Source organism: Aegilops tauschii, chromosome 3 (assembly GCF_002575655.3).
Source record: "Aegilops tauschii subsp. strangulata cultivar AL8/78 chromosome 3, Aet v6.0, whole genome shotgun sequence".
NCBI lineage: Eukaryota > Viridiplantae > Streptophyta > Magnoliopsida > Poales > Poaceae > Aegilops > Aegilops tauschii.
In genome coordinates, this window is record NC_053037.3 from 17,769,572 (window position 1) to 17,782,563 (window position 12,992).

Consider the following 12,992-nt stretch of genomic DNA (forward strand, 5'->3'; position numbering starts at 1 on the left):
GGCACCGTCAAGGAGGAATTTACTGAAGTGTCCTCCGAGGGGCATCCAACGGCGCCCAAAGAAATAGTCAAGGGGTACGCGGTACAGCTTGGGTGCATTCTCGGGAGCACCGTCTCGATCAACACCGAGAACCTAAGGCATCGTGACCGAGGGAATTTGCGCAACCTCCTCTTCATGAAGCTGCACGAACGATACAAGTTCCCCGGTGACTTCGCAAACACACGCCTCTCAGGGAATAAAGTGAACAGTGCCGCCCTCACGAAGATGAGCAAGGCCCTGGCTACTTGGAGAGGCGCGGTGAAGAGCATGATTGAAAAAGGTGATAGTTATGAGAAGATCAAGGAGAAAAATCCTTCGATCAGCGAAGATGACTACCGGGAGTTCAAGATCAAGTGCGAGAGCAACGCATCCGAGGAATCAAGTCAGTGGGGGAAAGATATGCGGGACTTGAACTTAGGGGTCCACAAACTCGGTCCCGGCGGTTACAGAGTGGCGGATCCTATACGGGACAAGGAGGACGCGGAGCGTGCCGAGCAAGGCCTACCGCCCCGCTTCGAGAAATACCGTGACAAGCAGACCAGGAACTATGTCAGGGCCTGGTACAAGATTGACCCGGTAACCAAGGAGCTTACCACGGATCCGAAGACCAAGGCGCTTGAGCGTGTTCTGGTAAGGAATACACCCCCGCGTAATTAGCTCCATATGGTTGCATTCTAGTTAATGAAGCCAAATTTCTAACTGGTTCACGTTCCTTCCGCAGGACACTGAAAGCAGTAGCACGGGGTCGTCTCAGAGCTCCCCTTTCGACACCCCTTTAAATAGGGCGTTGAACATAATGAAAAACAAGGATAAGCTCAGTAAGACGTCGTCAGCTGGTCGTGTGGCCGGCAAAGGCTTGTCCACGAAATGGTCGGAATACTATACCGCTGGGCGAAAGGAGAGAAAGACCGGCTCGGAAAGCCAGCAGCGCGAGGTTCAACAACTCAAGGCACAAGTGGCGCGGATTCCGGAGATGGTCGAAGAGCAAGTGCGAGACCAACTGGGAGCGACGATCACCGCCATTATACCTACCTTGGTTTCTGGGCTGCAGGCGTGGGTGGCGGGCGGCCAACAAGGGCTGCCCCCGATTCCCAGCTTCACGGGCAGCAACTCGCGCAATGCGCCGACGGCGCCATTGGTGTCTCCGGCGGAGGCGGCATTGGTGTCTCCCGCGGCGGCGCCGGCATTGCAGCTTAATGCACCCGGGTGTGGGAAGAATACGCCGGCCGGCACCTCGGCAGCAAGCGGCCCCTCCGTCAATTGCACGCCCGCCGTTGGCGGTGCCTCGACATTAGCCAAGCTCGACGCCATCACGGTAACTAATTAAGCCTCTCGGCCGATGACTTCATCTCCTTGCCTTTGACTGGGCATCCCTGACGCCCTACATGTTTTCGCAGGGCGCCGCTGACGTTTCGTGCACTCTCCTGCACTTCGTGAACGACGAGTTGGTCGATGTCGCCAAGGGCAGAAACGTTCAACCGGGCAGCCGCGTGTTCCACGGTAATTCGATGGCACCCACCGTTTATAGGGTTCAACTGGTTCGGGTGCTGCCGGGCTTCGACGACATGTTACCTCCGTATCGACCCCATGGGGCCGACGAAGATGATGTGATGACCCTCAGCGCCTGCATAAGCTGGCCCATGCTTTGGCCGAAGAGCCAGATTCGTTTGGGGGCGGGGGACACCACCCCACAGACAACACCGCCAGTCGTGCCGGCGCCAAGCCATGGCAAGACCCCCGCAACGCTACCGGACATGCCGGACATGCATATGGCACAGGATCCGGACGATGACGACGACGACGACGACGGTACATTTGCCAACGTCGATAAGTACTTCAACGAACATGGGTACGGTGACGAATTCTTGGGGCCTCCTTCTCAAGAACCCAACCCTGCAAAAGACGATCTAGCTGCTACCGCGGAGAAACCCAATTGCAACAGGCGTCGTCTGGCGTTCAGTTATCAGGAGACGCCTCAAGCTGCCGCCTTTCACCGAGCCTCACATAGCCGAGGTGCGAAATATTATCAGCCCCCAACACACTCAAGAAGGCGGTCTCTGAGCAGAACTCGATCCCATTACAGCAGAAGAAGAAGGGACGGAAAAGAAAGAGTAACAAGGGTGCGAGCCAGCCATCACCGAGTACGATTCGTGCTCAGGACGGTCCACCTTCACCTAAGGATATCTCGAGGAGGGTTCATGTGGCGGGTAGGCCGATGCTACCGACTAATCTGCTCAATGCTGCAACCGGTGCTATGCGGAGTCTGCATGACAGTGTTCTTTCTTTGGAGAAGCGACGTCTCTCCGAGAATGATGTGGCATACCCGGTTTTCGTGGCCAAGGTGCCAGAGGGCAAGGGTTTTGTGGACAGCGCCATCGGGGGTACGATCGTCCTGCGGTTTGATGACATCTTCGCTATGTTTAACCTTCATCCGCTGCACTACACCTTCGTTCGGCTATTTTCGTTGAGTATGGAGATGCGGATCATTAGAGACAAGACCCCGGACATCGTGATAGTCGGCCCCTTCTACATGCGTGCCAAGATCTTGGGCAGCGCTGGGGACCGGCAAGTCGCGAGTTCATACCTCGAAGGCGTCATTCTGGCAAACCCAGATAAGGATAACTTCCTCGTGCCTTACTTTCCCGAGTAAGTCATCCCCTCACCGCCCCGTAACATATGATTTCTTAGATTTCGATCGTTCTTTTTTCTAACATTCCGTGTTTTGTGCAGTGACACACATTGCACACTCATCCTCTTAAGCTCGAAATATTCCATGGCCACGTATTTCGACTCAGACCGTCAGTCGAAGAAAGACTACACAAATATCAAGAAAGTTCTTGATGATGTTCTCCCCGGCTACGCCAGATCTGGAGGCACCTTCAGCATGCCAGTTCGTAGGTACGGCAAGCACGTGTTCACCCACAATACGACGTTCCCCTGCGTCAAGCAGCCGCCTGGCGGTCAGAAGGATGCCTACTACGCCCTCCATCACATGCGGGCGATCGTACGGGACCATAATCACCTTCTGCTACCAAATAATCTCAAAGATTGGGCCGCACGCTTGTCGGCAATCCAGGACGCGCACATCAGACAAGAATTCTTTCGCATCCAGTCGGAGTTTGCGGAAATCATCCATCAAGATGTCCTTCGTACCTCGGGGCAGTTCTACCTCAGATATCAACCGTCCAACAGTGAGATAGAAACAACGCTACAAATGCAGGCTGACAATGCCAGCGATTTCATGACCATCATGACAGACGGCGGCTTCATGCTCCGGTCCCTGAGTCGAGTCGAAAGTAGTGATGCTATGTAGTTCGGAAATATCGATTAGCTCATGTTGTAATTAAACTTTAATGAACTTGTATATCTCTTTGGTTTGGACAGTCGCTCAACTTATATGTAATCGATGCTATTTATTAGTAGGACCATGAATCGTGCTATTAATGTCTTGCTTTTCTCTTCCGATCCTTTTGTTGCATACTTATATATTGCTTATGTATTGTCTATGAATTGCTACTAACGTTTTGTTTGGCTAGTGCATAGAGATGCCGTCGTATGTCGTGTACAAGGGTAAGGTTCCCGGAGTCTACGACGACTGGGAGGAGTGTCGGAGACAGGTTCACCGTTTCAGCGGTAACAGTTACAAATGGTACACCACTAGGGTGGAGGCAAAAGCTAGATACGCGCGCTATCTAGCGGGAGAGAGGAGGGAGCGGAGGAGGAACCGGATGAAGACCAGTTTCATCGCGATGATGCTCATCGTTATGACCGTAGCTCTCTTCTATGTGATGGTAGTTTAGATGATCGATATCGACTTGTAATGTGAAGACAAACTCGCTACTCGCGGTCTCGAGACTTGTAATGTTCTAACTTTGTTCGGTATTTTGAATTCGGAGACTAGCTAATATGATGAATTGTATTCGGAGACTAATCTTCTATTGTATTCGATGAATCTGTTGTTTATATGTTTTGCTGTCTATATTCTGTGCAGTAATATATTTTGTAACCTGTGCAAATATCAGAAAAGAAAAAAAATTCCTAATATTCATACTAGTGGCGCACCACACAGCGCATTAGTGGCGCACTGCTATAAAAAATACTAGTGGCGCATTATCTGTTAGTGCGCCATTAGTAACCCAGAGCACAAGGTAAATATGGCCCCCCTGGGAGGCATAATAATGACGCACCAGGAGACATACTAATGGCGCACTGCCTGGTGCGCCACTACTGTCTGGTATACTAATGGCGCACCAGGGATGCGCCATTAGTATTAGTTACTAATGGCGTAATGTTAGTGGCGCACATGTAGTGCATCATTAATAGCCAAAACATGTGCGCCACTAACAGGCTTTTTCCTAGTAGTGAGGGTCATGGCCGGGCAGCGGCCTTGGGCCATACGGCATCGGTGTCGGGCGGCCATGCAGGGGCGACGAAGGAGGGCCACGGACCTGCAGCAGCCATAGACGGCCATGGTAGCGCAGCGGAGAAGGGTCGTGCGTTCTCGAACTCGACGGCCATGGTGGCGCAGTGGCGGAGAAGGGTCTTCATGCTCGTCATCGTGCATGTTTTTAGCGCTAGGGCATGCAACGCGTGTGCTTCCGTGTGCGTGTGTGATGTGTGCTAGTCTGTGTGCTACCTCGTGTCGTGCGTGCGTGATGTGTGCTTGTGAGTGTTGCAGCTCGCGCTGGGTGTGTGTGCTGCCGCTCGCGCAGGGTGCCCATGCTAGCTACTGTTGTATTTTAGTGTGTGTGGGTGTGTGACGCGACAAGACGAGCTGCTCACCTGTGTATTCTGGGAGCCGAGTTCTTGACGTAGAGACATCAGGGAGCAGCGCCGAACGCGGACTCTGTCTTGGCGGCCGCTGGCCACGCCGAGGGATCTGAAGATGTGATATATGAACTCGAGCATGATTTGATTCATATCCGTTACGCGGTGGTAAAATTGTAGATGTTTTTTCATTTGCTCATGTAGTCCAGACAAAACATATCACATTACCACTGCTTTTGACTTGTAAATAATTTTGGTCACATAATACACCAAGGGTAAAATGGTATTTTCACGTTAGACTTAACATTGTGAAGTGCCAAAACTGAAGGAAGTGTCATGAAGGGAACAAAATGAAAATTGAGTGTCAAAAAGGGAAAAATATATTTTTGAGGGCCAAAAAGGAAAGCAAATTTTAAGAAAGGGCCAAATAAGGAATTCTCTCAAAGTATTAATTCCATCTATGTCCAAGTGATTTAGAATGCATGGAGATGATTATGTTTTGAACAAAATTTGACCCCATGTTGTGATTTACCGTTTTGAGAATATTAACAACAAGTTTGTCACGGAAGTGTTAACCAAAATTACTTTATACATGTTTTGAAAATATTAGAAAATTAAATATATTTTTCATGAACATTGTAACTCGGCATGAGGTAGCGAAGCTAAAACTCCATATAAAAAGTGTTTCGTTTATATTTAAAATTTTATTGCTTGTGTGAAAAAATGTAATTAAGAAGGCACACGTGCAGAGCATGTGTCTTCGACTAGTATTCTTGTAATTTGAAAAAGAATTGTTTATTTCAGCTAGTAATCTTGAATTTTCAAATATTTTCATAATTTTTAATAAATGTTCACGTAGTTAACAGAATAACAGATAAAAATAGAAAAATAGAAAGTGAAAAAACCAAATGAAAACCTGGAAAACCGCAATAACATGGCTTGCTAAACGCACGTGCTACCAATCACATGTCTTTCTCCTTTGCCCTGTGCGAGTGCATCCCCCAACGGTCACAACCTCTGCTGCACCACCGCTTAATGCCGAGGTTGTCGCCGCCCTGCCCCTGGCTTCTTGGACGCTTCACCTCCTCTTGAGCATGACTGTGTCGTCCCGCCCAATCGGCCTTCACAGTGCTCCTGGCCTCAGTTATGGCTGATGGCCCTGCCACCGATGTTTACAATTGTCAGCTCATGCATATGCTCGCCACTTTGCCGACAATGCTACTCACCAACCGGTGCAACTCTTACATGTTGGCTACTTCTCCCGTGCATCTTGCACCAGATAGTTTTGAAATTGATGCATTCAAGTTAAAATAGATAGTTAACCTTTTAAGTTTGGGAGCACTAGGTCAGGCAACTGAAAATTGGTTTCATTTTAGTCGAGTTGCGCGCGCTCTCTCTCTCTCTCTCTCTCTCTCTCTCTCTCTCTCTCTCTCTCTCTCTCTCTCTCAAGTGTTCGATTTAAATCCAAGGCCTCATGGTCTTCGTCCTTCTCCCATCAGAGCGACAATGTTCAGTCTTACTCAGTGAACCCGCGATTCCCCCCCCCCCCCTCATATGCTTAGCCCGCTAGTCGCCTTGCCTTTGGTGAGTACTCGTCTGAGCACTTACCAGGACGTTGCAGCTTCTCCATCTCGAGCTTGAGCTCCATCTAATTTGAAAGAGAAGCCCCCCCCCCCCCCCCCCTAATGAACCGCTTTCTTCTTCGGATGTGACGTTGTGCCGACTCATGCGAGGTCCAGCCACACCCTCAGTTGCGAGGCCACTGCCTCTTTGTCTCGGCTCGGGGCTTCTCTCCTCTCTTGGGCAAACTTGACCGACGTATTTTGTAAATTCAGGAAAGTGGGAAATAACACACGTATTTAAATTATGTTGTACATCATTGTGCAATCGAGCAATAATGCTAATGCTTTCGTTTGAGATATTTTCTTGATAATTATAAATGTTTAATTTTTGGTTTGGAGTTTGCTCTGACTCTGGCTCCGCCACCGCTTGTACTTGCTTACAATGAAGTGTAGAATGGCAACATTCAAATGGCGTTTCTAAATTACCAATTTCGATCACCAGACTCAAATTCCTACCCAAGGAAATAATCCGCATAGTGTCTTTAATTGAATCCATACATCAATCAGATGATGTTTTTCTCACATGCTCATGTATCATAAAAATATTTTTCATCTATATACCATAAAGGTCCCAAAGGGGCTGATCTAATTAATCTGTGGCATCAAACCATGTTAATCCAACGATCTAGATTTCTTCAAGCCTCCAATGGTGAGTGCTCGACATAATTAACGCATAATTGATATATCATCTTATATCACCATGCAATTAATTTACTCCCTAATGTCAACGTGCATTGCACGTACGCATTTACTAGTGTTTGTACAAAATCATACAAATGAAAAAATTATTCATTTATTTAATTAAAAATCATGTGGCAAAAAAGGAAACAAAAAATAAAAATAAAAAATAAGAAGAAAAGAGTACCAAAGCAAAAAAATAAAGAGCCAGCAGAGGACTGGGATGAGGTGGGACTAGAGATGCGAGTCGCTCAGTAGACGGGAGGCGATGCGGTTGGTATGGGTCACGCATGTGCTGGGGTCAACGCAGAGCACCGGCGAAGGGTGCCATTTTCCTCGCGTGACTCGTCAGATGCAACCTCACGCCCGCGCTAGCTGTTGATGGAGCCGTCACACTGTGGCCCGATGGTGAGTTCAACATCCATTCATTCCTCCCTGACTCGCACATACTAGATAAGTGGCGCGTCTTGCCGCGCGTTGCCCGCCTCACGGCGAGCAACTCACATGGAAAAACCATTTGCACCAGAACATAATCAAAACAAAACAATCACAAGGAAACATGTTTGTACACTTGGTTCTACAGCAAACGTATCCACAAGGTAGCCCTGTAGTTCTAAGCTATACTACACTACCTCTGATTCTCAGAAGCTTCGTCATTCTGCTCCACCAAAAAAGCCTACATGGTGAATCACATTGGGTTTGGTTCATCTTTTTGCTGCCAAGCAGGTCCAAGGTGTAAGTATGCATCCAGAACAACACATATTAAGCATGACAAAACAATATTGAAAAAACAAATTTGAACAGATGAGATACCATTTGAATATATGAATATGAATAGGCATCTCGTCTTTTCGAGACTAACTTCAGAAAACAGATGGCAATAAAGAGACTCTGAGCAACTGCTGACCAAAGGAGAAACATGCTTTCAAAGTCCAAAAATCACAATTACCTTCCATGGCAATAAAAAACAGTACCATAGGCATCCACACTGGGTCACATTTTTTAGTGCATACCAACAAAAAACCAGAAAATAGATCATACTGAATTTTTTATTTCTGGCTTTGGATGACCTAAGAACATATATACTAAACACAAATAGTTCAATAGACCATACTTGTTTGGGGAACCTTTACCATGAAACATCCTAATCGGAAAAAATTTATTAGCTCCACACTGATAAACTTTGTAGGAATAGAACTGAAGAATAAAAATGAATCTAGGTCAACTCTAAAATATAGAGAAAATAGAACTGAAGAATGTAGCTTGTTCCGGGATCGCGCCTTGGCGCGAGGGTGCCGGTCCCAACGTTAGGTCAGGCAGGTAATGCTAAGTCAGTAGTAATTTAGGTTTAGCATACACATTCATACAACATAACAATAGAGTGAAGAAGAAAATTCAATTGTGATAGGAGCAAGACACAATGGTGATCAACATCGGCATGAGACTATAAGACAGAATCAATTTCAGTGTGTTCGTTAACAGAGGGAATTAAAGTGATTGCTCATAATGGATTAGACCAATACAGTAAGTTTACATAAAGAAAACAGGGCATTGCCAAAGGGCAAGACAAGTATATACCAAAAGTATGACAAACATGACACATTTAGTCATTACAACAATATATCTAAAGGAGTGATCCAATAATCCAGCGTTTGGTATTCATCAAGGGAGGATGTAACCAATACAAATCATCAAAGTGCAGTACAAAGTAGGATATGGTTCAATAAAAACCATCAAAGTTCTTGATGGATCAGGATTACAGCAAGTCATTTATATAGAAATGAATGCATCCCACAAGTCGAAATACCATTATTAATAATTAGAGCAAGTTGGTTACATAGCAAGGGACCGAAGACTAAGTAGCACATTACCGGACAGCCGAACATCACAAAATACTACAAGCAAGGTGTTTATCATTGCAAAGGCGGAATTAGGTGTTCCAGCTAGCCACTACAATTTTGCAACCACCAGAGCACAGTTTCCAAGCCAATTAACCAACAAAGGCCATGATAAGCCACATGCTAAACCTACAACATCCCCATAACCAACAACAAACCAGTAGCCTGGTGACCACCACCACAAAAACTATCCACACTCAGTCATCCACAAGGTGATCAGCTAGGAATCAAGCATGGCATAGCCAGGGCTCGACGGTCACGACTCAGAGCAACCAGAGGCGTAATCCAGAGGTGAAGAGGAGCTCACCATAGCGGGTTCGTAGTCGATGCCAAGTTCTCGAGGAGTAGGTGGACGAAGCAGAGGTGAGCACGGCCGACGGCCAACTGTGGCCATTGCCCATGATCACATCGAGTCGCCCGCTTGCTGAGGAAAGAACCGGCAAGCAGCAGTCAAGACACCCCACCCTTGTATTCCTACAGCAACAAGAGCAGGTCAGCAAAAGGCAGATAACTTAGCAAACATGCACAAGAGTTAAAATCGATAACGACGAAAATACTGATCCGACCTCGATCTCTAATTACAGTTGCAGCACACATTTGACAATATATTTCTACCGAGAATTACTTTGTTTTGCATAATAAAGTAATTCTACACTTGGAATGTGTCGATACATCACCATCAATTTTTTATGCCAGTACAACTGTTCTGAATCCTTTCGACAACAAACTATACCTAGAATGTATCAGACCTAAGTAAAATAAATGGGGGAGGGGTAAAATCAGGTACCTGAACACTGAGAGAACCTGCAGCAAACCGAACCACTGCCGGCTAGAAAGGTGAGGCAGAATCGACACCCAGATTTGTACCTACAAAAAAAATTAGGAAGCACACAAACAACAAATAAAGTTTTGATCCCCTGTCACATGCTAAAACTTTCTAAGATAGTAGCAACATCTATTTATTGGTGCACCAAATCACTACTAAAAAAAGCAAGAATAACAATGATTCAACCATGTGTGAGTACCTAAGAGTAGGCTGCTTTATCATGGAAGGAGGCATTTCACTGATAGACATGGCAGGAGCAGCCTAATTTCAGCCGGAGAACACCTGATATAGGACACGACAACAACAATAAAAGAGGGAACAAGTTAGCCATAGCGTACTTGTACTTCCACACACCTACAAAAAGAACACATGAGAGTAATAAGGTCCGGGAACTGTACTCTAAATAATTCTATAGCTGCACGAAAACTTCCAGGCGAAATATTTGAACCCAAGCACAATGCAAGCAGCAAGACTACTGTGGGGAGTTTCGGCTGTTTGATGTGCCCTGCCTTCTATCGTGATCGTCTATTTTCATCTATGGGTTTGACCCTAGAAACCTAGTGGGGAGCTAGCAAGACGTGTACACTTTCAGATAAGCCCGGTGCACAGCCTGCAAGGCTACCATCTGCAAAACCTAGAAAACAGAGCAGAAATAAGTACTAACACACATCGACTGGGATTGGAAAAAGGGCCCATTTCATAGTCGAATACACCATACATACGAAATCTATTTGTTAATAAATATGATTATAGGGCCCAATGCAGTGTACAGCCTACCAGACTCCTAAACCTAATAACCAATAAGTTAACTATAGATGATTCGACAATACAAATAAAAAGGAAAAGCATGCATGAGCCAGAAAGAAAATAAAGCAACAGCCTGTAAGGCTCATAGAACTAATAAGGAATCCATAAACCACAAATGACCTGATAGTACAAATAAAAATAAGAAGCAATGCATGAACCAAATAGGAAATAAGGAATCCGTCTAACTGGTCCTTGTCTACAGATGAAAATTTGCTCATGTTCCACATTGGCACCTAATTTGTTAGACACTTCAGCATGAATCTGAGGCTAAAAATGGAGCCAGAGCTTGTAATGACACTAACGCTAAGATCTCTGCAACTATTTTATCCTTAATCATGGACCAGGCCCATTTAGTTTATCCAAAAAAACAATCAATACCATACTAACCATCATATCACAGACTCGACATTCATTCCTTACACTCGAGGACAAGGAAAAACGAACACCAACCAAAGAACATAGGTTAGAAAAATCCTTCCTTGACAAAGAACAAAACGAGGCATGGGAGTAAACAAGGAAGACAACAAAAAACTACTTTGGATGAATTTAGCTACATCCAAGGCTCTACTCACCAGTTAGGTACCCAACAAAGCCAGATAGAGAACAAAAAAAACCCTCTGTTGAAATGTAGCTAGACATGAGAATATTCTTGACATGAACAAACAAATAAACCTAGCTAACCGTGACCATTTCCTGAACAATAAGAAGGCTACCAAGCAGTATCAACCAAGGTACACATCACACATACCCACGGGGACAACATACAAAAACCAGTAACATAAGAGAAGAATCTGCAAGAACTTAACCGGCACGTTCGCTGGAATCAGGTGGGGCGTCATAGGTGTTTGGCAGTCTGTGTGCTACTTACCAATAAATCCATGAATGGACAAGCGAGAGGGGCAGATCGAAGGAGGCACCGGTGAAAATGGACGAATATGCAAGAAAAGGAAGACGAAAATCAGAGACGAGCAGCGTCTAGAATAGAGACATACCTAGCAAATCAACTGCGGGAATCCCACAAGCATCTCAACCAGCGCCGACACGCGAGGAAGCCATCGCAGAAGACCTAGGAGGAGCAGTAGATCGAGGACGGTTGACACCTTGAGGAGGAGAACTCCTGCAGTTCGGGAGAAGCAACGGTCAGAGAGAGAGAGAGAATTTGGGGAGTGGAGAGGGCGCTCACCGTTGCCTCCGCAAGATGGATCGGAGGCGGCTCACCTTGGGTCGTCTTCTTCCTGGAGGAGCACGAACACAAGGACAACGGTCCGGTGCTCCCGCTGTGTGGTCGAACAGGAGGTGTCGACGGCCGGCGACGGATGGCGGCTCGACCTCCCCTTGTCGTTCTCCTCCTTCCCGCCGTGCTCCTGCTCCTGCTGCGGCCCTCACCGTCGATGGTGGCCGTGCCAGCTTGGAAGAAGGGGGGGTCGGGGTCAGCGCGAAGGGGTTCAAGCCGGACCAGACCAGCGAGAGGTTGCCGCGGAGCACCGCGCCACGGCGGAGAAGGAGGAGGGGGTGGACCGCCCGCCGAGGGTAGGCGGCGGCGATGGTGTGGCGGCGGTGGATGGGGAGGATGGGAGAGAGATGTGCGGGAGAGGGAAGTGGAGGAGAGATCGACCGATTGGGGAGGAGGCAGCGAATAGGAGAAGGGCACATGTTGACGTAAGATGTGAAAAGACAAAAATACCCTCTGCGAGGCACGGGAATAACGGCGGTGGCACGAGATCTTTACAGCGGGGGGTGAAACTGTTCATTGTAGCAGTGTCACGGGCTCGATCCGACGGCCGATGTCAACCAGTGGCTTGATCCGACGGTGCAAAACGCATCAAAAAATCGATCGAACGGCCAGAATGATCTAAACTCTGAGAACGCTCGGGAGCTCCCAACTAACATATTTCTGGATTCAAATTAGCTGTCCCTTGCAGGCCTCCTCGAGCTTGCCGTCACGGTGGAGATTGATGCGGTAGCCTCCTCGTGCTGGCCAGATCTTGCCGTTGCTTCGGCATCAACGTCTCCTTGCTCGTGGAGTTCTGATGATGTCACCAGTGTCCCCTCGTCGTCCACAGCCGCTTAGGTGATTGATCAATATCACAAGTGAAGCTAGTTTTACCATTAGCTTGTGTATATAAAATCAGATTGTCCCCCCCCCCCACCCCATCATGTTCTGTACTAAATATGAGGAAATAAGATGAGCCATGTATTTTAGTTTTCAAGAAGATAGATCATAACTGTTTGTGATAATTATTATTTTTATCTTTCTATAGGTTTTATATTTCTGCGGATTTATGTGATGGGATCTTATCTTCGAGTTATTATATGAAATGTATTTCTGCTGGTCCTGTAACTGCTACACATTGC

General features: G+C 46.8%; 1 long non-coding RNA gene across 1 annotated transcript; it reads right to left on the reverse strand.

Moving 5' to 3' along the window:
- Positions 1-9,614: 9,614 nt before the first annotated feature.
- LOC109756936 (uncharacterized) lies at positions 9,615-12,240 on the reverse strand. Its single transcript, XR_002231387.4, has 4 exons — positions 11,856-12,240; positions 11,506-11,754; positions 10,030-10,184; positions 9,615-9,871 (listed from the first exon to the last, which is right to left on the reverse strand). It is a non-coding gene; the product is annotated as an uncharacterized lncRNA (long non-coding RNA).
- Positions 12,241-12,992: the final 752 nt, after the last annotated feature.